We start from the raw sequence: 27,568 nt of genomic DNA, 5'->3' as shown, positions 1-27,568 counted from the left end.
ACATATTCTTTATCCATTCATTTCTCAAAGGACATTGAAGCTGGTTCCATATCTTGGTTACTGTGACTAAAGCTACAATGAATGATGTGGGGGTGTAGATATCAGGGTCCCAATATCAATTCATCTGGATGTATACCCAGAAGTGAGTTTGATCAATCATGCACTAGCTCTACTTTTAATCTTTTGAGGGAATTCCTTACTATTTGCATAATGACTAAACCAATTTACTGTCCCACGAATAGTGTACCTGCCCCTCGTCCACATCCTCACCAACATGTGTTATGTCTTAACTTTATAATAAAAGCCATTCTGACAGGTGTGAAATGGTAGCTCATTGTGGTTTTGAAATGCATTTTTATTTCCCTGATGTTAAGTAATGTTGAGCACCTTTTCACACCAGTTGGCCATTTGTATGTCTTCTTCAGAAAAAAAGTCTGTTCAGGTCCTCTCCTCATTCTTAACGAGATTATTTGGTTGATTTTTTTTTTTTTTTTGCTTGCTTGTGAGCTTTGTAAGTTCCTTATGTATATTGGACATTAACTCTTCATGAGATATAAGTTTGCAAATATTTTCTCACATTCTGTGGGTTGCCTTTTCATTTTGTTGACTGTTCCTTTTGCTGTGCAGATTTTTAGTTTGATGTAGTCCCACTTACTTTCATTTTTGTTGCTCATGACTTTGGTGTCATATCAGAAAAATCATTGCCAAGACCAATGTCAAGGAGTCTTTTCCCTATGTTTTATTTTAGGAGTTTTATGGTTTTGGATCTTATGTTCAAGCCTTTAATCCATTTTGAGTTAATTTTTGTGAGTAGTCTGTAATGGGGGTCCAATTTCATTCACTTGTGTGTGATTATCCAGTTTTCCCAACACAATTTATTGAACATGACTGCGCTTTCCCCCCTTTTAGTACTTCTTGGGTCCTTTGTCAAATGTAAGTTAACCAAATATTCATGGATTTATTTCTGGTCTCTTCTGTTCCACTGGTTTATGTGTCTTTTTACACCAACACTATACTGTTTTGATGACTTCATAATATAGATTGAAAAAAATCAGTAAGTGTGATGCCTTCAGTTCTTTCTCAAAATGCTTTGACTATTTATGGTCTTTTATAGTTCCATACAAATTTTAGGATTTTTTTTCTATTTCTTTGAAAAATTCCATAGAAATTTTGGTGCGGATTGCACTGAGTCTAGACAGTTTGGGTGGTATGGACAGTTAAACAATATTAATTCTTCCAATCCACAAACATACATTTACTTGTATCTTCTTCAATTTCCTTCATCACAGCTTTAGTTTTTAGTGAACCGATCTTTCACCTCTTTGGTTAAAATTTTTCTTAAGTATTTTATTGTTTTTAATGTTGTTGTAAAGGCAATTATTTTTTCATTTCATTTCCAGCTATTTCATCATTAGTGTATAGAGACACAACTGATTTTTGTATGTTGATTTTGTATCCTGTAACTTTACTGAATTTGTTAATTAATTCTAAGTTTTCTGGTGGAGTCTTAAGGACTTTCAATATAAGGTTATTTTATCTGCAAATTTTATTACATGATTTTATTACTTTGTGACTGGATGTCTTTTACTTCTTTGTCTTGCATAACTACTCTAGCTAGAACTTCCAGTGTTCTGTTTAATAGGAGTGGTAAGAGTAAGCACGTTTTTCTTATTCCTGATCTTGGAGGAAAAACTTTGAACCTTTCACCTTTGAGTATGATTTTAGCTGTGGGCTTGTGATATATGGTCTTCAGGTTGAGGTACATTCCTTCTACACTAAACTTGTTGAGAATTTTTATCATGAAAGGATGTTGCATATGGTCAAATGCCTTTTCTGAATCTACTGAGATTATCAAATGATTTTTATCTTCATTCTATTAATGTGAGAGATCACATTTATTAATTGCATATGTTGTAACATCCTTGTATCCCAGTGATAAATCCCCCTTGCTCATGGTGTATGGTCCCTTTAATGTGCTGCTGAACTTGGTTTCATAATATCTTATTGGGAATGTTTGCATTTATATTCATCAGGGATATTGGTCCATAGAATTCTTGTCCTTATCTAGCTTTGGTATCAGGATAATGCTGATCTTGTAAAAGGAGTTTGAGAGTGTTCACCCTCTTCAATTTTTTTGGAAGAATTTGAGAAGGATTAGAATTAATTCTTGAAATGTTTTGCTTAAATGTTTAGAACTCACCAGATAGTCCTGGGTTTTCTTAGGGAAGTTTTGATCACTAAATCATTCTCCTTTCAGAGTACTGGCGTGTTTGGTGTTATTACTTCATGATTCAATCTAGGTAGGGTGTACATTTTAGGAATTTATCCATTTTTTCCGGGTCATCCCAATTGTTGGCATATAATTGTTCATAGTACCCTCTTATAATCCTCTGTATTTCTGTGGTATCAGTTGTAATATCTTTTATTTCTAATTTTATTTTTCTCTTTTTTTCCCACAATATGCTAAAAGCTTGTCAATTTTATCTTTTTGAAAAGCTAGCTCCTAGCTTCACTGATCTTTTCTATTGTTTTCTGATCTCTATTTTATTTATTTCTGCTCTGATATTTGTCATTTCCTTTCTTCCATTAACTTTGGGCTCAGTTTTTTCCTTTTTCCAGTTCCTTGGGATGAAAAGTTAGATTAAAATTTTTCTTTTTTCTTAATGTAAGTAAGCATCTATCACTATAAATTTCCCTTTAGAAATGCTTTTACTGCTTCCCATAAAATTTAGTATGATGTGTTTCCATGTTTGCGTTTCAAGTTTTTTTAATTTCCCTTTTTATTTCTTCTTTGACCCATTTGTTGTTCAGGAGTGTGTTGTTTGATTTCCACACACGAGAATTTTCTAGTTTTCCTCTTGTTACTGATTTCTAGTTTCAAACCACTGTGATAGCAAAAGATATTTGCTATGATTTCAATCTTAAATTTTCCAAGACTTGCTTTATGACCTATCATATGATCCACATGCACTTGAGAAAAATATGTAGTCACTGCTAATGTATAGTATATATATAGGTACATAGATATATATATATATATATTTTTTTTTTTTCTCTCTGTCTCTATAACAGTAGGCTGGAACTTCTCCAATGGACTCTTCTGGACTTCCCAAGGACTCTCTCATCTGTGAGTGACTGTTAAGTCAGTCACCTGGACCATGGCTGTGTGGGGCTAATACAAGTTCATGGGTCACCTGATGGTCCACATTCAGGGCCAAGGTCTGCCTATTACCTTGTGCACAGGTGGGTAAGACTCTTCACTGGTCCTTTGTGATATGGTGCTGGACCCTACAGCTCCCACAGTAACTTCTTCCCATGGATTGATGCCAAATTTTTGTTGATGGTGGGCACATAATGAGGAGGGTCATATTGGCCATCTTGCTGACATTTCTCTCTCCAATTTTTTCGTACGGTGACCCACAGTAAGAGACACATTTTTCATGATGACCAAATTCATATTTTATATATACTTGGAATAAGTTTCACGAAACAACACTGACTTACTGTATGTAAGGTCCTCTGACATTCTCTATTCTAGTGCTTCTCAAACTTTTTGTTTTTAAAGATTTTATTTATTTATTTGTCAGACAGAGAGAGTACACAAGCAGGGAGAGCAGTAGGCAGATGAAGAGGGAGAAGCAGGTCCTGCTGAGCAAGGATCCCCGATGTGGGATTCAATCCCAGGACCCTGGGATCATGACCTGAGCCGAAGGCAGATGCTTAACCAACTGAGCCGCCCAGGCACGTCGTGCTTCTCAAACTTTAATGTGCATGTTAATCAGCTAGATATTTTATGAACATATGATTCTGATTCACTATTTTGGGCAAGGCCTACATTTTAACCAACTCCTATGTGGATGTTTCGGTTTCTCAGACACACCTTGAGGACCAAAAATCAATTTCCTTTTATTTAAATGTGAAATTACTTTTATGACTCTTGGATGTATCTGGACTGCTTCTGAAAGCACTGCTGGTCTATTTCCTGGTGTAACACTATGTTTTCAGAAGCTCTTGAAACAACAATATGCCTATCTGGGATATTCTCATAAAAGTAGACTTCACGTGGGATGGTATTGCGCTTGGAAGCAGTTCAACAGGAAATCTGCTTCACCTTTCACACACCAAAATCAGAAAATGTTAGAAGACATGGGTATCCTTCTGACACTGCTTTTTGAAATTATAACATTTGGCACAATAAATACACCTAATTCTGAATAAATAAATCTGTGCAATCTGCATAATGAGTACTCTCATCTCTGTATGCAAAAGGAATGTTAGAGAAGATGACCAGAAGGGACTGTGGCAATGATAGGAGTATTTTCTGACCTGCCCCCTTGCCATTTCCTGTGTTGTGATCTCCTTTTATTTGCAATATGAATGCTTGCTGTGTCAGACAAGATTCTTGTCCTCAAGCAATAAAAGTCAACTCTGACTAACCTAATAAAACAAAACTGGGGGGAGGCCATTAAGGGGGTCCAAAACAGATGGGAATCTGTGAGACCTAACAGCAGAAGCCTGTGGATTTGGAGTCCCAGCAAGGCCTCAGGAAAAGCCCAGATGCTGGAGGGCTCATCACGAACAGCTCCAGCCCTGGACCCTGATGAGGCAACTACCACTCCACGGAATGGGATGTTGCTGCCTCTCCTACTTGCAACAAGAAATCTCTACCATCCAAGTTTCCAAATCAAAGTCTAGGGCACATGCCCCACATTGGCTGAGCCTAAGTCACATGTCCAAGGTCCAGTTGCAAAAGTATCTGAAGAAGCAAGTGGTTGTCCTTTGTGTTTCTATCCTGAAAGGAAGCCTCTTCCTAAAACCAAGTCTCATAAGCTGGATTACTAATAGCCTCTTGATGCTTTGTACAGCTGAGGAAAATGCACACCTCTAGCCGACAAAATGAGTCTTCCCCTTCTCCAGTGATTCCAGGCCACTGTCAGGGTTTGGGAGCAGAGCATGCTTGACTTTTAGCTCCACTGGACCACTCTGCAGGAGTCTTTGTGCAGAGCACACAATGAACGTCTGTATGCAGTAGCCCTGTTAAGGTGAAATAACGGACATATACTAAAGGAAGATATCCAGCTTAGAAATATGGTTAAGTGGTCATGTGCATGTAGCTTGATAAAGACCAGTGGAGAAATGCTCTCATGAAGCCAAGACAAGTGAACAAAATCTAGGCAAAAATTGGACTATGGTGAGTCATCACTTAATGGAAACTGAATCACCATCACTAGGAGAGTCTCTCTTCACCATGCATGGAATTTGGCTTCCAATGAATGGAAACACAAAGCAATATTGGCCCACAGTGGGCATATCTGATTCATAATGCAGAATTACTAGGAACCATTAAAAATTTAAATCGATATAATATATTGAGATTGACATCAACTCTCCTCCTGGTTCATGAAATAACTATCTTACGCTTAACACAAGAGAAGATTTATGAGAAAAAGTTATATATTTTCATGTTAAAACAAATAATCATTTGTTCACAGTTATAATAACTGAATATCTGAAAGAAAAGGTATTTATTATTTTTATACTATATAATAATCTATATAAAAAACTTTTTAGCCAATTTCCATTATGAAATTAAAGGTAGATATTAAGTTATTCTTATTTTTTATCCTGAAAATTATAGAAATAGTAAAAGTAAGAAAATTTATCAGATTATTCCATACTGATTAACCAGGCCAGGGGGAAGTAGATGTGATTCAATTAAACCCTCCTGCCTCAGATCAATTCCACATGCATGTATTACACAATGAGTGCTGCTAGGCTGGTAGATTTTACAGATAATTATGTCAGGAGTGCCCTTTTACAGTGGAGTAGTGGATTGAAAGTCTATTTGGAGACAAATGAAGACGGCTAGAAAGAGGCATCTGGCACAGAGTATTGACAACTTTTCCAAACTGTGTTCTAAACCGCAACAGAAAAATGAGACCATAGTCATGTAGGATCAAAGAAAGGTTTTCTAAAGTGGGAGGTATTACTGTTTTTGTATCTTGGTGGGAATCACCCAGTGGGGAACAGTGCTTCACTAGAGAAAGAGACAGTGCCTCTCTCTCACTAAGAGTTCCTGGCTATTAATTAATTAGTTAGTTAGTTATTTTAGGGAGAACATGTGTGTGAGTTGGGGGTAGGGGGTGAAGGGCAGAGAGAGAGAGAGAGAGAGAATCTTAAGCCAGCTCCACACCCAGTGCTGGTGGGGCTCCACACAGGGCTCCATCTCACAACTCTGAGATCATGACCTGATTGTCTAAGGCTTAATCAATGGAGCCACTTAGGCAACCCTGGCTATTTTAGCCACCATCCATCATAAGAACTCTTCATCTTGCAAAAGAGAGACTCTGTACCCATTAAATATTAACTCCCCCATTTCCCTTTCTCTTAGCCTCTGGCAAATACCATTCTATCTTCTCTCTATGAAAGTAACCATTCTTGATACACAAGTGGAATCATACAGTACTTGTCTTTTGGGGATTGGTGTATTTCACTTAGCATAATATCCTCAAGGTTCATCCATATTGTGGGATGTGTCAAGATGTCCTTCCTTTTTAAGGCTGAATGGCATTGCACTGTATGTATATCCATACCTGATAACCATTCATCTGTGGATGGAAATTTGGATGAAATCTTTTAGTCTTTTAAATAACACTACCATGAGCATAGGTTTACCCATATTTTTTAGAGACTCTGCTTTCAATTTTTCAGGATAAATACCCAAAGGTGGAATTGCTGCATTATATGGTAATTCTATTTTTACTTTTTCTAAGAACAGCAATATTGTTTTCCATGTGACTGCACCATTTTACATTCCTACCAATGGTCCATAAGGGTTCCAATATCTCCACATCCTGCTGACACCTGTTATTCCTGCCCCACCCATTTTTTGATAGTAGCTACGTGAGGAGGTTTGTCATTGTGGTTTTGATTTGCATTTTTTGACATTGGATATCTCTGCATGTGCTGTTGGTAATCTGCATCTTCTTTGGAGAAATGTCTATTAAAGTTCTTCACCCAACCAAAAATTGGTTGTTCTTAAGTTGCAAGAATTCTTTGTGTAGTTTGCTGTCCTCTTGCTCACTCCATTCCAGACATACTGATCTCCTTTCTTCTCTTCAAAACACCAAGGATCATTCCCCCTTAGGTCCCCTGCTGCTCCCTCTTACTGAAAGGTGTGGCTTGTTGTTTCATCTCTTTCATTTCTAACTCAAATAGTGCTTTCTCCTATCAAATATTTCAACTCATCCCTGCCCCCGCAACATACCTAATCCCCCTTTAAAATGTTCCACATTTTCAGGCACCTGGGTGGCTCAATTGGTTAAGCATCTGCCTTTAGCTTAGGTCATGATCCCAGGGTCCTAGGATCAAGCCCCACATCAGGCTCCCTGCTCAGTGGAAAGCCTGCTTCTCCCTCTCCCTGCTCCTCCCCCACTTCCCCTGCTTGTGCTCTTTCTGTCAAATAGGTAATAAAATCTTAAAAAAAAAAAAAAAGATTCCACATTTTTCTATTCTTTCTAATATCCTATATAATCTACTTACTCACTATGTTTATAGTTTGCTATCTGTCTTTTCCCCATTAGAATATAAGCTTTTCGAGGGCAGGGATATCTATTTTGTTTACTGATATATCTCAAGCACCAAGAGATGTCCTTGTGCATACTAAAGTCTCAAAAATAGTGACTACATTTTAAACATAAGTTTTGTAAATCAGTAGAACATTTTTATTTTCCACTTGGAAGCTATCTTTTTTAAGTAGAAAATTATTGTAAGAGCAGAGACTCCTCAACATGAATTCCTTTCATTCATTTAATACATTTGCCCAAACCATAGAGTTGCACAAATACAGCTCTCAGTAGATTCTGTCTTATCTCTCAGATTATAACTATCTCACTCTTGCAAGAAAAGAAAAGAAAAGGATGAGGAGATGAAGATAAAGAATTAATTAATCAAAGCCTTTAACTTTTCTGAAAACCCAGGGAGTTTTTATCAGCCTCCTCTGTTATTTATCTAACATAACTCTCTGGAATATTAATATTAAATCCTGAGATTTGCAGTTTTACATGGCCATGATGTATTCACACAAGGAAGTGCCCCCAAAGAGTCTTTCCTGATACTTGTTGTACACTAATTCACTTCAGAGCTTTCACATTCAGGAACAACATTCACATTAAATCAAGAGAAGACCCTTTCACTAAAATGCAGCACTTTATAGCTTTTTTTCATGATACATTAAGAGGATAGTTACGTTTACATGCCATATTGGGATCAACAAAGGATCAGAGCCCTTTGCAAGGCTCCTGTGGTGACCCAGCCTGCTTAGTTACCATTAGAGCAGTGGGAAACACACTGGGGGAGGAGCTCTGCTAGGCAACATGTTATCATAAGAAGTTAATTCTTAGCATTGGTAAGAGAAACCAATCCTCTATGATAAACATATGTTACAATCTCAAATTGTTTGCTTCACCAGATACTCTAACAAACATACCCTACTCTCAAACTTTCAAATCAACGATCCTTTAAATTTTTAAAATAAACATTTCAATCTAATGGGAAAGCTCCTCACCTCTTCTGCGATATTTGTCTGGTGACACCCAGCACCCATTCCCCACGGCTCCACTGCCACCTTTGAAAACTTTTCTATCTCCCTTATATTGCAGAAGCTGAAAGCCTGAGAAGTAGGTTTCTCTGACACCTTCGCCAGCATTCTGAATGCATTTTTAGGCTCCGTCTTCACAGATAAACTCACATAATCCTGAAAGACTGCAGGGCGGCCCAAGTCATTTTTCCTCTTTCTCTGGAGCAGTAGAAGGTATAACATGGGCCTTTCCAATGTCAGTTTCTGAAGGAGCTTCTGTTTCCCTTCCCATTCCCTCCATCTGGGATCTATGAAGTACCAGGAGATGTACAGGAGGTTTCTGCATGTTCATGACTCTGGCAAACAGAGGGTCTCTGATCTTCCTTGGTCATGCACCAAAAAGTTAGTGGTGACCAATTGCCTAGGCTTCTTCAGCCCCTGTAATAGGGCGGTGAGCACCTGAGTCCTTATACAAAGACGTCTTAATACAGCGTTTTATGTTCTTCCCTGAGCCATGAGTGAAACGTCCTCCTGAGGAAATAAATCTAGAAACTCCACTTTTTGATATAAGACATTTAACAACATACAACTTTCACTTTTGCTTTTGGTAACAGATATGTTAATATTCTCTAAACTTTTTTCTGATCTATTAAGTAGGATGTAGTGGCTAGCAAAGAGTTCTCTGCTCATGTTTTAACAGGCTCCCATGCTTTAAACTGCCTATGATACTACCAAAAGGACTATGGTTTCTGCCCCAAGGGCTTTTTAGATGAGAGTAAATTAAAGAATACCAGGCTTTTAATGTTCTGTTTCTGCATTACCCAAAACATATGAGCAGAAAGTGAAAGGTGGGGGGAGGGGTGAAACTCTATGTGAAAAATCAGGGGCTCTTTCTAGAAAAAAAAATATTGTGAATGAATTTAAAAGAGAAGCAAATATTCACTACCATTTAACTATGCAAAAATAAAAGTAATCTTTAATGTGCCCATTACACCAAAACAAATTACAAACAGATAAAAGATTTAAGCTTTTAAAGAAATGATCCATTAAAATTCTAGAAGATTGCCTCGTAACTATTTTTAAAAGTCTAGTTTAAGAAAACATTTTCTGAGTGTGACATCAAAGGCCAAAACTGTTAAAAGAAAGTTTGGTTTTTCAAAACTATTTTCATTCTGTTTCAAATTAGAAACAACAACACCGGGGAGGAGTCAAGATGGCGGAGAAGTAGCAGGCTGAGACGACATCAGGTAGCAGGAGATCAGCTAGATAGCTTATCTAACCATCGCGAACACCTACAAGTCCAACGGGAAATCGAACAGAAGAGCAACAATTCGATCACTTTCTGAAAGGTAGGACCTGCGGAGAAGTGAATCCAAAGCGACGGGAAGATAGACCGCGGTGGGAGGGACCGGCTCCCGGCAAGCAGCGGAGCAACGGAGCACAACGGAGCACAAAATCAGAACTTTTAAAAGTCTGCTCCACGGAGGGACATCGCTCCAGAGGCTAAACCAGGGGGAAGTCCACATGGGGTCAGCATAACCCCACGTCCCGCAGGGTCACAGAAGGACCGGGGGTGTCTGAGTGTCGCAGAGCTCACAGGTATTAGAGTGGGGAAGCCGGCTACAGTGACAAAGTCGAGGAGTGAGCTCTCAGCTCAGGATTACCTTGAACCGGTCTCAGGCTAGCTGAGATCGGAGCACGGCCGGAGGCCACATAGACGGAAGCGACTGGGCATTTTTCTCCAAGTGTGACCTATTGAGTGCTTTCCTCCAAGCGCGACCAGAGGCCAGGGAGACGGGGGCGGTTGGGCGCTTTTCTCTGAGGGCACACTGAGGAGAGGGACCCCGAGCTCTCGGTTCCTCCGGGCAGGAGATTGGGAGGCCGCCATCTTCATTCCTGTCCTCTGGAACTCTATGGAAAGCGCTCAGGGAACAAAAGCTCTCAAAAGCAAACCCGAGCGGATTACTTACCTGGCTCCTGGTAAGGGCGATGCAATTCCACCTGGGGCAAAGACACTTGAGAATCACTACAACAGGCCCCTCCCCCAGAAGATCAACAAGAAACCCAGCCAAGACCAACTTCACTCACCAAGGAGAACAGCGGAATTCCAGAGGAGGAGAAAGCAAATCTTATCTGGACAAAATGACAAGGCAGAAAAACTCACCACAAGAAAAAGAACAAGAGGCAGTACCGAAGACTGGGGACCTAATCAATACAGACATTGGTAATATGACAGATCTAGAGTTCAGAATGACGATTCTCAAGGTTCTAGCCGGGCTCGAAAAAGGCATGGAAGATATTAGAGAAACCCTCTCAGGAGATATAAAAGCCCTTTCTGGAGAAATAAAAGAACTAAAATCTAACCAAGTTGAAATCAAAAAAGCTATTAATGAGGTGTAATCAAAAATGGAAGCTCTCCCCACATCGGGTTCTCTACTCCGCAGGGAGCCTGCTTCCTCCTCTCTCTCTGCCTGCTTCTCTGCCTACTTGTGATCTCTGTCTGTCAAATAAATAAATAAAATCTTTAAAAAAAAATGGAAGCTCTTACTGCTAGGATAAATGAGGCAGAAGAAAGAATTAGTGACAAAGAAGACCAAATGACAGAGAATAAAGAAACTGAGCAAAAGAGAGACAAACAAATAGAGAGAATTGGAGAGAATTCGAGAGATAAGTGACACCTAAGACGATACAACATTAGAATAATTGGGATTCCAGAAGAAGAAGAAAGAGAGAGGGGAGCAGAAGGTTTATTGGAGAGAATTATTGTAGAGAATTTCCCTAATATGGCAAAGGGAACAAACATCAAAATCCAGAAGATGCTAAGAATGCCCCTCAAAATCAATAAAAATAGGTCCACACCTCATCACCTGATAGTAAAATTTACAAGTCTTAGCGACAAAGAGAAAATCCTGAAAGCAGCCCGGGAAAAGAAGTCTGTAACATACAAGGGTAAAAACATTAGATTGGCAGCGGACCTATCCACAGAGACCTGGCAGGCCAGAAAGAACTGGCATGATATATTCAGAGCACTAAACGAGAAAAACATGCAGCCAAGAATACTATATCCAGCTAGGCTATCATTGAAAATAGAAGAAGAGATAAAAAGCTTCCAGGACAAACAAAAACTGAAAGAATTTGCAAACACCAAACCAGCTCTACAGGAAATATTGAAAGGGGTCCTCTAAGCAAAGAGAGACCCTAAAAGTAGTAGATCAGAAAGAAACAGAGACAATATACAGTCACAGTCACCTTACAGGCAATACAATGGCACTAAATTCATATCTCTCAATAGTTACCCTGAGTGTTAATGGGCTAAATGCCCCAATCAAAAGACACAGGGTATCAGAATGGATAAAAAAACAAAACCCATCAATATGCTGCCCACAAGAAACTCATTTTAGATCCGAAGATACCTCCAGATTTAAAGTGAGGGGGTGGAAAACAATGTACCATGCTAATGGACATCAGAAGAAAGCTGGGGTGGCAACCCTTATATCAGATCAATTAGATTTTAAGCCAAAGACTATAATAAGAGAGGAGGAAAGACACTGTATCATACTCAAAGGGTCTGTCCAACAAGAAGACCTAACAATTTTAAATATCTATGCCCCTAACATGGGAGCAGCCAACTATATAAACCAATTAATAACATAATCAAAGAAATACATCGACAATAATACAATAATAGTAGGGAACTTTAACACTCCCCTCACTGAAATGGACAGATCATCTAAGCAAAAGATCAACAAGGAAATAAAGGCCTTAAATGACACACTGGACCAGATAAAAAACCCACTGCAAATATCATTCTAATGGAGAAAAACTGAAAGCTTTTCCACTAAGGTCAGGAACACAGCGGGGATGTCCACTATCACCACTGCTGTTCAACATAGTACTAGAAGTCCTAGCCTCAGCAATCAGACAACAAAAAGAAATTAAAGGCATCCAAATCGGCAAAGAAGTCAAACTATCACTCTTTGCAGATGATATGATACTATATGTGGAAAACCCAAAAGACTCCACTCCAAGACTGCTAGAACTTGTACAGGAATTCAGTAAAGTGTCAGGATATAAAGTCAATGCACAGAAATCAGTTGCATTTCTTTACACTAACAACAAGACAGAAGAAAGAGAAATTAAGGAGTCAGTCCCATTTACAATTGCACCCAAAACCATAAGATACCTAGGAATAAACCTAACCAAAGAGGCAAAGAATCTATACTCAGAAAACTATAAAGTACTCATGAAAGAAATGGAGGAAGACACAAAGAAATGGAAAAATGTTCCATGCTCATGGATTGGAAGAATAAATATTGTGAAAATGTCTATGCTACCTAAAGCAATCTACACATTTAATGCAATCCCTATCAAAATCCCACGCATTTTTATCAAAAAAATGGAACAAATAATCCTAAAATTTATATGGAACCAGAAAAAACCTCAAATAGCCAAAGGAATATTGAAAAAGAAAGCCAAAGTTGGTGGCATCACAATTCCAGACTTCAAGCTCTATCACAAAGCTGTCATCATCAAGACAGTATGGTACTGGCACAAAAACAGACACATAGATCAATGGAACAGAATAGAGAGCCCAGAAATAGACCCTCAACTCTATGGTCAACTAATCTTCGACAAAGCTGGAAGGAATGTCCAATGGAAAAAACACAGTCTCTTCAACAAATGGTGCCGGGAAAATTGGACAGCCACATGCAGAAAAATGAAATTGGACTATTTCCTTACACCACACACGAAAATAGACTCAAAATGGGTGAAGGACCTCGATGTAAGAAAGGAATCCATCAAAATCCTTGAGGAGAACACAGGCAGCAACCTCTTTGACCTCAACCACAGCAACTTCTTCCTAGGAACATCGCCAAAGACAACAGAAGCAAGGGAAAAAATGAATTATTGGGATTTCATCAAGATCAAAAGCTTTTGCACAGCAAAGGAAACAGTTAGCAGAACCAAAAGACAACTGACAGAATGGGAGAAGATATTTGCAAAGAACATATCAGATAAAGGGCTAGTTTCCAAAATCTATAAAGAGCTTAGCAAACTCAACACCCAAAGAACAAATAATCCAATCAAGAAATGGGCAGAGGACATGAACAGACATTTCTCCGAAGAAGACATCCAAATGGCCAACAGACACATGAAAAAGTGCTCAACATCACTTGGCATCACAGAAATATAAATGAAAACCACAGTGAGATACCACCTCACACCAGTCAGAATGGCTAAAATTAACAAGTCAAGAAATGACAGATGTTGGAGAGGATGCGGAGAGAGGGGAACCCTCCTACACTGTTGGTGGGAATGCAAGCTGGTGCAACCACTCTGGAAAACAGCATGGAGGTTCCTCAAAAAACTGAAAATAGAGCTACCCTATGACCCAGCGATGGCACTACTGGGTATATATCCTAAAGATACAAACGTGGTGCTCCGAAGGGGCACATGCACCCGAATGTTTATAGCAGCAATGTCCACAATAGCCAAACTACAGAAAGAACCTAGATGTCCATCAACAGATGAATGGATAAAGAAGATGTGGTATATATACACAATGGAATACTATGCAGCCATCAAAAGAAATGAAATCTTGCCATTTGCAATGACATGGATGGAACTAGAGGGTATTATGCTTAGTGAAATAAGTCAATCGGAGAAAGACAACTATCATATGATCTCCCTGATATGAGGAAGTGGTATGCAATGTGGGGGGGTTGGGGGTAGGAAAAGAAAAAATGAAAGAAGGTGGGATTGGGAGGGAGACAAACCATAAGAGACTCAATCTCAAAAAACAGACTGAGGGTTGCTGTGGGGAGGGGGGATGGGAGAGGGTGGTGGGGATATGGACATTGGGGAGGGTATGTGCTATGATGAGTGCTGTGAAATGTGTAAACCTGGCGATTCACAGACCTGTACCCCTGGGGATAAAAATACATTATATGTTTATTTAAAAAAAATAATTTAAAAAGAAAAAAAAAGAAACAACAGCACCAATTAGATAGATTTTACTATTGTTTACATTGTGTCATTGTTGCTTTATCCCTGTTTTTTATTCTGTCATTCCAGAGTGAAAGAAAAATGTCAAAATTTTCTTCCTAAATGCTTCAGCACAGATCTCCAAAGAGCGGGACTATAGTCTAACAAGACCGCAATATCTTGATTACACCAAACAAATCTGACAATAATTCCATCATGTCATTTAATATCTAGTATCTAATACCTCCCCCCCTTCTGTTTTGGCCTATGACACTGGCTTTTCTGAGTTCGGAGTGGTTTTCTTACAGAAGATACACATTCTACACTGACTATTTCTTAATAGTCTTATCTCATATGACTTAAGATTGTTAGATTCCATTCTGACAAAAGGGGGAAAATTGAGGTGGATAGTCAGAGCTGTCCAACAGAACTTTCTACAATGACAGACATGTTCTATGACTATGCTGTCCATCGTGGAAGCCACGGTCATGTGGATATTCAGCAGTGAAAGTACAGCTCCTACAACTGAAGAACTAAATTTTAATTTTAATTAGTCACTTTAAGTTTTAAATTTAAACAGCCACATGTGGCTAGTGCCCACCAAATCATTTTTCTAACATAAAAGTGGATATAACAGGGTGCCTGGGTGGCTTAGGCAGTTAAACAACTGCCTTCGGTGCAGGTCATGATCCCAGGGTCCTGGGATCAAGTCCCACATCGGGCTCCCTGCTCAAGCAGGGACCCTGCTTCTCTGTCTGCCTCTGCCTCTCTCTCTGTCTCTCATGAATAAATGAATAAAATCTTAAAAAAAAAAGTGGATATAACATGGGTCACCTGGGTGGTGCAGTCAGTTAGGCATCTGACTGGATTTCAGCTTGGGTCTGACCTTGGGGTCATGAGATCGAGCCCCATGTGGAGCTCACATTCTGCATGGAGTCTGTTTGGGTTTCTCTGTGTCCATCTGCCCTTCCCCCACACTCTCTCTCTAAAATAAATAAATCTTAAAAAAAAAATAGGTATGATGTACCTATGTCTTACCTGTACATAGCAGTTATTTAATAAACGTTGGTCTTCTTCCCCTTCAAATACATACTTTTCCACATGCTATGTAATATATTTTCATATTGACTTGAATGAGGCTGTATGTTTGACTTTATGGTATGAATAAAACCTTTTCAATAGCAGAGAAGTAAAGGCTTTTGTTGACTTCAGGAAGCTTCATGATCAGCACCAACTGCTATAGTTACCTGGGTATATTCACGATCCACATTTTTTTTTAATTTTATTTTTTATAAACATATATTTTTTCCCCAGGGGTACAGGTCTGTGAATCGCCAGGTTTACACACTTCACAGCACTCACCATAGTCACGATCCACATTTTAAAAAAATCTCAGAAATAGTGGAGTCATTCTGCCACCTATTTCTGCATCTTTAACTTATATACACAAGGCTTAAGAGTTACAAGTCACATTTCCTGATATAGCCAACCCTGTACATTCACGTTCCTTTCAAGTTGTTCACAGTGTGGTTAAGATTAGTTAGGCCAAAAAAGGATAGTAGAATTCAATACTGAAACTCTTACCCAATTTAGAAAAGGAATCTCTTTTTCCATGGGATTAAAGCTTTAAAGCCTGAAGCCGAAGCTCCTGAGAGCCTGCCTGATAGCAAGCACAATACAGAGAAAGGTAGAAATGAAACCTAGAGAGAAAGAGTTCCTCTTGGTCCCTGAATGCAACCTCACCTGCAGCAGGCAATGTTGAATGAGGAGGATCTGGTCTCTACATGACAGTTTGTGAGCTGATAAATTACTTGGTTTTCCTAAGCCAATTATAATAGTATTTCTTTCTTTCTTTTGTACCTGAAAGGGTGCTGTCAAAATTTAACAACCATGAGAGCACAGAATTTAGAAACAGACAAACTGGATTCTAATATATCTGTGATCCAGTGTACCCATCTAGAGATCCTGGGATAATTATGCCTTCCTCTTAGGCCTGTCATGAAACACTAGATGGGATAGTATGATGGGCATGTGAAAGACGTTCTGAATATGCTAGTTTCTATTTTTCTAATTTCTCCCAGAGCTGAAACGACATCATACTCTTGAATCCTCACACACTGTTTCCCTTTTCTCTCCATCACTTAGAAGTTTTCCATTTATGCCCAGATATAATGTGAACATTAATTAAAAACTAATTTTAATTTAATTAAAATTAGAGAGGGTCATTTCCTACAGTAGGTGATGGAATGTTCCCTGTCTAGTTTTATGACAATTAGTTCAGGGAGCGATCATATTTGTATTTGAAGGTAAGATGGACTCAAAATGATGGCTGTGAATTTGTGTTGCTCTTCAAACTCTATTCTTTCCTAGTTTCTGTCATCCAGATAATGGGGACTTAATCTTGCATAGGCTTTGCTTATATGGTGGTTTCCTTTGCCTTCTTAAATGTAACCATGTGCAGAATCTCCTCTATTGGCATGGAAGATTTACTCGCCTTTTATAATCATACTGGATTTAAGTTAAGTAGCTTGATAATCAGACGGAATATAATTAGCTAATCATTTACAGGATTACCTAGGCTAAAAATTGACACAGTAAAATACAGTAAGCATGTTTATGCCCATCTGAATCCATGCATTAATAAAGGTGATCAGATTATACAATTCAAATGAATTTCCAAGAAAATATCCCTGGCACAGAGGATTAGAAATATATTTAAGCTAAATTTAGAATTCAGGAAAAGCAATCCCACAGCTTACTTTCCATTATTTTTTTCCCTTCAACTAAGCTCTTAAGCTGAATAAATTAAAGTCTCCAAGATGTTTAAACAGTTCAGTCTATATTAGTATACTACAGTTTATTGCAGAATACAGTTGTAAAACCATTGCCAAGTTGCTCCTAATACCTGTATGGTCATAACTGGAAATCTCTAGCAAAGGCATCAATGTCCTACTTACCCATAAATTTTAGCTCCTTATCTATAATTACTTATCTCCTCCTTAAGAATCTGTCTCCCTTCCCCAAAGTCTCATGACTGTCTCTGGAGCTCTGCATCACATTCGTGAAACCATATTCTCAATCTGTCAGACAAAGTGCTGCTTTCTATGGTCTAATAGCGTATCTAAAATAATCTCTTGTACCTTTAAGATTTTTTCATTCTTTTAAAAAGCAAAATATAGCTCTTCAGAACAAAAGCACATGAAACAGAACTATCTGGAAAAGTATATGGCTGGGTTTCTCTTAGACTCAATTTTAGAATTGTGTGGACTGGGAAGAAAGAAGAACACAGAAGAGAAAAATAGAATAAAGTGAGTTGAGCCCTATATTCTCTATATTTCTCAAGTTATAAGGGTGTCAAAATGATTCTAGACAGGTTTAGGATCTTTGAATAAAAGGATACTTGTAGCCTGCTTTTCCGTCTAGACACCAAAGAGACAGCAAATCCTCAGAAAGGCTGATGTTAAGTTATTTGCTGCATACTATGGGCTAGTTCCCACCTGTCCAAGTTCTCCTTCTCACAGGGGCTACATTTCCCTGTCTCCTCTTGTAGGAAGATTTCAGTTCAGGACCTGCCAGTGGAAAGAATCTGCGTAAGATTAAAATAAGATGCTGGGACAGCTGGGTAGTCACATGCAAGAAAATGAAGTGGGGCCCCTACCTCAAACCATATGCCAAAATTAACTCAAAAAGGATGTAAGACCTAAGGCTATGAACTAATGCTATAAAATTCTTAGAAGACTACATAGGGGTAAATCATCATAATCTCAAATTCCACATTTTTATATATGACACCGAAAGCACAAGTGGCAAAAGAAAAAAGAACAGATAAATGAGACTTCATCAAAATGTAAAACCCTTATGCACCAATGAACATTATCAAAATGTGAAAAAACAATCCACAATCTGAGTGAAAACATTTGCAAATCGTGTATCTACTAAGATACTTGTAGCTAGAATATATTTAAAACTGCTACAGCTCAATAGTAAAAAGACAAATAATCCAATTAAAAATGGGCAAAGGCTCTGAAGAGAGATTTCTTCAAGAAGATACACAAATGGCCAGTAAGTATAAGAAAAGATGCTCAACATCATTAACCATCAGGGAAATGCAAATGAAAACCACAATAGGCTACCACTTCCAACTCAGTAGCTTATCATCAAAAAACAAAACAAAACAAAAACCATAATCACAAGCGCTGGTAAGGATGTAGAGAAATGATGGAAACCTCATTGGGTTGGTGCTGGTGGGGATACAAAATAGTGCAGCCACTTTGGAAAACAGGTTAGCAGTTCTTCAAAGGTGAAACTTAGATTTACCACCTGACTTAGCAATTCCACTCCAAAGTCTCTGCCCAACATATATACATTCATCAAAAACTTGTACATGAATGTTCATGGCAGCATAATTAACAGCTAAAAAGTAGAAACAACTCAAATGTCCATTAACTGATGAATAGATAGATAAGATGTGGTCTATTCATACTGTAGAAGAATATTCAGCAATAAAAACAAATGAAGTCCTGATACAACATGAATGAGCCTTGAAAATGTTATGCTAAGTGAAAGAATCCAATCACAAAAGAACACACATTATAAAAATCTACATAAAATGTCCAGAAGAGACAAATCTACAGAGACAAAAAGGAGATTAGTTTATGTGTAGGGTAAGGGAAGGATGGGGGAGGGAGGGGAGGATGACTAGAGGGATTGGGAGTGGGGTGAGGGGGGTTTGCCTGAGGAGAAAACGTTTCTTCAGGAATAATGAAAATGTTCTAAAATTGATTATGGTGGTGGATGCCCAACTCTGTGAATACACTAAAGGCAATGAATTATACACTTCGCACACTTAAAATTGTTCAACTGCATGGTATATAAATAAGTAATCTTTTTTTTTTTAAGATTGAAGGGAAGAAGGAAGCCAGAGCCACACCAGGCTTTGGCTGTAGAAGCAGCATGACCTTGAACAAGGGCACTGGGTCTGCAGGGGCAGAAGACCACCAGCTCAGAGCAATTCAGGGTTAGACAGGTGAGCTCTCCTACAGGATCAGGAGCAGCTTCCTGGAATTCTGAACATTGACTAATTCCATCTTACCCCCTCGTTTTTCTCTCTTCTACCCCTTCAAATGATTTTTGCAGCTTAATTCCCTATGTTAATCTTGTTCTGCTTGAAATTTCTAGAGGGGTTTGTTTTCCTAACTAAATCCTGGCTGATATTATTTCCTAGAGAGAAGCTATCCTCCTCATTCTCTTCTTAAAAATTTCCAAATATCTTCAGGTACTCACCCCTTCTGCACATAGTACCTTAGGAGACTGATTTCTAATCTCAGCGTCTGGGTTCAACCTGATTTTGGTCTAGCAGTAATCCTGTTCCTTTTGCTAAAAAAAAAATTCAAAAATAAGCATGTGATATTGTAGGAATTGAAAAGGGAATGGAGAGGAAGTGGGGAGACTCAGACTGGGCTTTTAGGCTTTACTCTACATCCTTATGTAATAACTTGAGTCTTTTACAATGAGAAAATATTTGTGTGGTTTTTTTGTGTGTAATAATAATATTTCAACATAAATTCTAGAAATGAAAAAAATAATCATGTGATTATAACACTCAATGTTAACTAACTGGAATTAAAATAAAAATTTCAATTTAAAAAAAAGGGAGGGGGAAGAGGCATGTGATCCAGCCATACCAATAAGAGGAAGAGGATTTTACCTGAGACTCCTAGGAATGCTCTACTTCATTCTGAAGAAAGAAGCTTGAGACATCAATTAGATACAAAAGACAAAGGAGTAATTTCTGCAGGTGGCTATCATACAACCAAGACACGAATCCATTTCAACATGAAGATCACAGGCAGAGGGCAGGATAAAGAGACAGAGAGAACCCAAGCCTTTGATTGCATTTTTAAACTGTTGGATCAACACACTTTGAAGCTCACCTTACCTCTTGACTCCTTATATGAGCTAATAATTTGTCTTAAGGCAGTTTGACATAACTTTCCTATTACTGCCAGAAACATCTTAATTTATGTTCTGAGACACTGAAGTGGCAGTCCCTCTATGCAGATAGGGCTTGAGGTAACTCCCCAGTCTCTCACAGCCCCAGAGTGGCAAGAGATATCATCTAGATGATATCTCCAAACCCTGAGAAATTTAGCTGAGAGGTGGCTGGTAGACTGAGAGGGGCCTTGCAGCCTGAAGAGGAGACAAAGCAGCATGACCATGTAAAACCAGAAACGACATAGGAATGTGAACATCATGACAGGAGGGTGATGACAACCAGGACCCAGATGGGTTGCTCCATCACAGCGAATACCAGACAGGCTAGAAGACAACATGCAGTTACACCTTGTCCACTTGACAACTCAGTGTAACTTAAAGCCTTTCCCCAAAGCCCTGAAACCTTGGGAGAAGGATAATGCATTGCTTAGGTTAGTTTTCCACCACCAAAGAGGACAGAAGCTCAAAACAGAGATTGTTGGATCATAGAAAAATGAAAGAAGTTATGGATGGAGAAAAATCATAACCCTAAATGGGTACATTTCAATTATGCAGAACTCATTCTTCGGCCAGTGGGTGGCAGGAGTAGCATGATTATATGGATTCCCATTCCTATCCCGGATTTATCAACCTTACCCACCATGGAGGATCACAATCAACCTTAATCAAGTCCTCTTTCCACTGCCTCCTCTCATCTGCAATTGTTCAGAGCTCAAACTCACATCCTCTCGCAAATGGAATTTTTATTGCAGTGGCTCTTGGGTACAATCCTGACCAGAAGGCTTATGGTAGAACACTGACCATTGGTCACTCTCTAGGGGCCCTCAGCCCCACTCTTTGTAATATATATATATATTTTCTCTTACCTAATATATATATATAAGTTTCTCTTACCTAGTTTATATATATATATATATATATATAAACTAGGTAAGAGAAACTTAGAAAGATGGCCATAATTTGGTCCTGCAGCCTTATCCCTTCTTCCTTGCATGTCTTTCAAAGTCATATTGTTCCAAATTTGAGGCAAAGAATAAATTTTTAAGAATTCCTGATGGACAATATTCAAGTTGAAGTTGCTCTAACTTGGAACATGAATGTACTTACAACTCTTTCTTCTGATTAATTTTGTGAATTTAAATGCCACACGGCTTGTAAGAAGCTGTGTGATTTCACTTCTTGTTTCTTAACTTTCTTCTTCCTCACTTACGTTCCAGTCCCTTAAAATCAATCTCATTTCCTCAACATTGCCATAGATTACCCCAAGGAGAGATGGTTGATGTCAACACAAATGTCATTTGGTCCCTATGCCGAGATGAAGAAAACTTTCCAGTTTTCATTCCAGAGAAAAGGAAATTTGCTGTGCAAAGCAAGAATGCTGAACACAATTGGAAAAGGAAAGTTAAATAGCAGATCAATGGGTTTCTGATTCCTGTTATCAACCTTCTATTAAAAACAAATTTAAACCCACTGACTTGCAGAAAATAATTCCATCTTCATATTTCACCACTATGTTAATAATATTCTTTAGGGAAACATTTGATTGAAAATGTTACTGGAATAGCAGAAACAGATCTTAATTTTTCAATGAATTTTTAAAAAATCCTTTTACTTTATGTGCTAGCTCTTACAACTTTAAAAATCGATGAATAATACATAGCAATTATGTACATACCTATTACTGATAAATTTAAATGAGAACTATAGTTATTCTGTACCTTGTCACCAAAAACTTGAGTTTCTGCCTAAGTCTGTAATATTCTGTATAATATTTGAAGGCTTATTTTTAATATTTCTACCAAATGTTGGCTTACAATCTTGGAATTAGACCATGTGTTATGGGTTACCATGTTAGCTAAAATGTTTGTTATAAAAAACTGTGCATGTTTATTTAAAATTACAAACCAGATTTGTCAAACAGATTGGTTTTACCCACCAACTTAATGAGCATGAACCCTCTGGGCCACTACCTGATGTAGCTTGAATTATTTCAACCTGTGTAGAAGGAATGACGGAGATTTTCTTAGCACTAACATTTCTTAACTTTTAGAAACAGGCTTGTAAAAGACGGATTTGAAGAAAGGGTCTAACAGATTAATTTCAAAACACAATGCCAGTGAGAGTTTCTAAATGGCCGGAATGGATGGCCACAGAATCTTCTGGGCATCAGTGGGGGGAGGGGAGGTCAAACACATCTCCCATGGGATGCCAGTGGTTGGTGTGAGGTGGAATGGCCAAGGTGACAGCAGTTTCCTCTAGTGCCACGTAGTCAGTGGCAGTAGCATTTCTTCCCTAGGTGACTTCCAGGGCACAGTTCCCTGGAACCTACTAGAGGAAGTGCTCCCCGCAAACAAGAGTGTAAATCATGACAGTGGAAGACACGGCATCCAGCAAGCAGGAGCTCCAAAGTCAGCACCAGGAAAAGGAATATTCCTAGGATGACCATGAAGGGGAAGCAGCTTTGCTGTTCTGGCAAAGCTGAGCAGCAAGTCCAGAGAGGAGCCAGTCCACTGTGATGTGGAAGGATGATCCAGAATACAGTTTTAAGCAAAACTTAAATTCTTGGGCTTTTCTCAAGTGTGTAATGGAGTTGAGAAGTTTTTTGTTGTTGTTGTTGTTTGTTTCTTCCTCCTCTCTCTCCTCTCCCTTGTTCTCTTAATTCTGTCCCTTGTATCAGTAACAAAGCAAATTTAAAAGTAGACATTATTGGGGCACCTGCTGACTCAGTCGGTAGAAGCATGAAACTCTTGATCTAAGGAATCTGAGTTCAAGCCCCAGTCTGAGTGTAGAGTTTACATCATCATCATCATCATAGTAATAATAATAAGGAGGAGGGGGAGAAGAAAAGCAGACAGTCATTAACTTCCAGAAAAGCAAGTTGTTCATGAAGGGAAAGCATAGAATATTGTGAGACGCAGACATACTGCTTATAACATTGATGGAATCAAAATTACTGTTGGGGGGGAGAGAAGCTGAAACATGTACACATTTGTAGGATGAATATGTGACTGTGGGAGAGTCTGGTTGAAGTTTGAAAAGTGGATCAGATAAGTAATTATTACCTTTTGCAGTAAGAAGAGAATCGATCATCTCCAAAACTGGAAAAAAAAAAAAACCTTAATTAGCAGAAAAATCCTCTTGTTGAAAAATAAGAACGATACAAACACCAGTAAAAACTGCACAAATGGGGCCCCCTGGGTGGCTCAGTTGGTTGAGCAACTGCCTTCGGCTCAGGTCATGATCCTGGAGTCCGGGGATCGAGTCCTACATCGGGCTCCCTGCTTGGCGCGGAGTCTGCTCTCCCTCTGACTTCTCCCCTCTCACATTCTATCTCTCTCTCAAATAAATAAATATTTTTTTAAAAAAAAAACTGCACAAACGTTGGGTACTATTGACTTGGGGAGTGTGATTCAAAAGCTGGGAAGAGTAAAGCTGAGGATTGCTGTTATAAGCTAGCAGAACTCATCATACTTAAAGTAAATATGTATAACTTTGACAAAAATAAAGACTACAATTTTAAATAAGAACAATTTCTAAATCCCAAAATTATACCACTATTTTCACTAGAATTCCATTGAGCTTATAAGTGAGTTAGAGAGAAATAACATCTTTATAAGTCCAAATATTTCTTTCTGCAAAGATGGTTAGGACTTTTTCATTTTTATCTTCAGAGTTTTATCATTTTCTTGTAATGGGTCTTGTGCGTTTTCTGCCATTGGTATCAAGGCATGTTACAGTGTCATTTGCTAGTATGAATGACATGTTTTTCCATTGTGTAACTGTTGCTAATAGATTTTAAAAAGTGCTCTATATTTTTTGTAGCTTGCCACTTTACTACACACTTCTCTAGTATTTTTTTCAACTGACTATCTTCAGTAATTATCATTGGATATCCCAATTTTCCTTCCCCATGCAGAGGACTCATTTGTTTTACCCATTTATCGCATGGGCTCCAACTTGTTGAGTGCAGCTTTAATAATGGAGTGAGGAGGTGTATTGCTTTCAAGTGGAATAAAAAGACTTCTAGTGTTTCCTAACATGAATAATGTTTTCTGTTGATTTCAGACAGAAATTTGATCATCTTTTTATTCTCTTCCTAATACTTCCCCTGTCTAAATACTCCTTCATATTTTAGCAAATAGCATTTGTTTACTTGTCTGTTTCCCCCTGCTACAATGCATGTTTCTGATGATACGGATGAGCGTCTGATTTTATCCCAGAACAGAGAATAATGCCTGGCTCTACAAATTTGTTGAATGAATGTATCAATCCATGATGTACGGGTCACCCCTACATAGTCAGATGTTGCTTTGTCTCTTTTAGCCTACAAAAAAGATTAATATCTGCCATACTGTTTTTTTTTTAAATTTTCAGCATAACAGTATTGTTTTTTGTACCACACCCAGTACTCCATGCAGTCCGTGCCCTCTCTAATACCCACCACCTGGTTCCCCCAACCTCTTCAAACCCTTCAGATTGTTTTTCAGAATCCATAGTCTCTCATTGTTCACCTCCCCTTCCAATTTCCCCATTATACCTCCATCAGAAAGGATGAATACCCAACTTTTGTAGCAACATGATGGGACTGGAAGAGAATATCTGCCATGCTGTTAAACCACTTTTGCATTTATGGACTACACATTACTTCATTGTGGGGTACCAACTGGATTTCCTGGTATTTTATTTTAAATGTCCGCATCTATGCCTATAAGTATGAAATGTAGGTTTGTTATGGGTTATCTTTGTCGGGTTTGGTTTCAGGATGCTGGCCATACTAAAATAATTAAAGTATTGCATGTGTTTGCTCTATAATTATTTTAAAGTAATATGGGTTAGCTCCTAAATCAAGAGCATCTGCCCAGAAAATACTCTGCGTCCTGGTGCTTGAACTTCTTCAGTCATTAGCGTTCTATTATGTTTCATTGTTCTTTTTTATTCAAGATGTGTGGGAGCATGCTTTCATTATAAAATGTTAAAACTGTACCTAAGTGTAAAGACTGAAAATGTGAGGCTCTATCTACCTTTCCAACACAAGGCCAGAGACAGCCAGGCTTAACAGCTGAGTACTTTTGTTTCAGTATTTTTCCTATGCCCTTCCATATTTACAGGTGCACATACAAGTGCGCGCGCGCGCGTGCGTGTGTGTGTGTGTGTGTGTGTGTGTGTGTAAAATAACAAAGCCAGGAATTGCTTGAAACATTTACTTTTTTTTTAACCTGCCTTGAAACGTTTCCACTAATATGTTGTAAAAGACATAAAATATACAGGGGCATATAGCTAGCTCCACTGGCAGAGCATGTGACTCTTGATCTTCAGGTTGTGAGTTCAAGCCCCATGTTAGGTGCAGAGATTACTTAAAAATAAAATCTTTAAAAAATATGAAATATATACTTCATCCTTTTTAGTAGTTGTGTGATATTCAACATTATGGCTTTACCAGAAATTATTTAACTGTTCTTCTAATGATCAGTATTTGGCAGTTGCCCATTTTTCACTATTATAAAAAATCCTGCTATGATCATTTTCACACACAGACCTTTAGTCCATGCTGATTCTCTAAAATAAAGTCCTCAACATGGAATTGCTAAGCCAACAAAGATGGACAGCTTTTATGTTAGTAGATACTGGAAAAATTGCCCTCCAAAGAATGTTTTGTCATCTTACCCTCCTACCAGCAGAGTATCTTTTGCCACATCCTTACTAACCTTGGTTATTATCAAGCTTTTAGATTTTTGCTAATTTGATAAGTAAAAATTCCTTAAAATGTATCACATTAATTTACATTTCTCTGATTACCAATGACGTTGAACATTTTTGTAGAGCTTATTGAATATCTATAATATTTTTCCTATCCATTACTATTTTTTTAAAAGTAAACTCTAAAAAAATAAAAATAAAAAAAATTAAAAGTAAACTCTTTGTTCAATGTGGGGCTTGAACTCACAACCCTGAGATCAAGAGTTGCATGCTCTACTTTCTAAGTCGGCCAGGTGCTCCCACTGCTTATTCTTCTATTAGAGTGTTTATATTTTCCCTATTGATTCGCACTGATATTAATCCCTTGTCAGTATCATGTAAACCTATTCCCAGGCTGCATGTTGTCTGTTAATGTTATTATGTCTTTGTAATTTTTGTGTATTTATTTTATTTTTTTAACTTTCCTAAATGTTTATTTATTTATTTGTGAATTATTTTTATTTTTTTTTATTAACAAAGAATGTATTTGCTTCAGGGGTACAGGTCTGTGATTCATCAGTCTTACACAATTCACAGTTCTCATCATAGCACATACCCTACCCAATGTCCATCACCCAGCCACCCCTCCCTCCCACCCTAAATATATCATTATCTTCCTTTATGACTCTCATGTTTTATATCTTGCTGAAACAGGATTTCTTCATCCCATGCTTATGAATTCTTTTTTATACCTTCGTCTAATCCCTTTATGTTTAGTTTTTTGGATATTGGATAACATGTGTGTGTAAGTATATGGCTTCCAAAATGAAAAACTCATCACCCCAGGTGTATTTCTTTCAAAATTGATAACCAAACTTCACCTTGATTTGAGAAGTAAATCATCTTTTTCCTACGAATTTGTTTACCATCTTCATTACTAATAGCGGCTAACATTTCCATAGTTCTAACCGTATTCCAAACTCTTTTAAGTGCTTTTTCTTATTTTCTTATTTAATCTTCTCAACAACCCTATGATATGGGTGGTATAATGGTCCCCATTTTACACATAAGCCAACTACATAGCCAACCACAAATAACTTAACCAAGAATGCATAGCAAATATGCCTTGGCTTGAGATTCAGTGCTCTTAACTACAATGCCAAGTGCCAGTGTACAGACTCCAATCTTTATTCATCACTATTTCTGCCTATACCTGCACCAACCCTATACTTCTACAACTATATTTTCAAATGTGTTCAAATTTCTGAAAGAGAAGTTAGTATAATTTCTTTCTTCTCAAGAGTTTTGCAGGCCATTACTTGCCATTTTTTTTTC

General features: G+C 38.1%; 1 protein-coding gene across 1 annotated transcript in view; it reads right to left on the bottom strand.

The window, feature by feature from the left end:
• MEGF10 (multiple EGF like domains 10) overlaps nt 1–27,568 on the bottom strand; it is a 266,646-nt gene that overhangs the window by 175,752 nt on the left and 63,326 nt on the right. The window contains exon 4 of the mRNA XM_032851957.1: nt 23,620–23,655. The gene's annotated coding sequence lies outside the window, so the exon portion shown is untranslated. The remainder of the gene's footprint in view (nt 1–23,619; nt 23,656–27,568) is intronic.

The sequence above is a fragment of the Lontra canadensis genome, unplaced genomic scaffold (genome assembly GCF_010015895.1).
Source record: "Lontra canadensis isolate GAN:19392208 unplaced genomic scaffold, GSC_riverotter_1.0 scaffold5, whole genome shotgun sequence".
Taxonomy (NCBI): domain Eukaryota; kingdom Metazoa; phylum Chordata; class Mammalia; order Carnivora; family Mustelidae; genus Lontra; species Lontra canadensis.
Note: the sequence above shows the minus strand (reverse complement) of the source record. Positions and strands in the feature narration are given on the sequence as shown.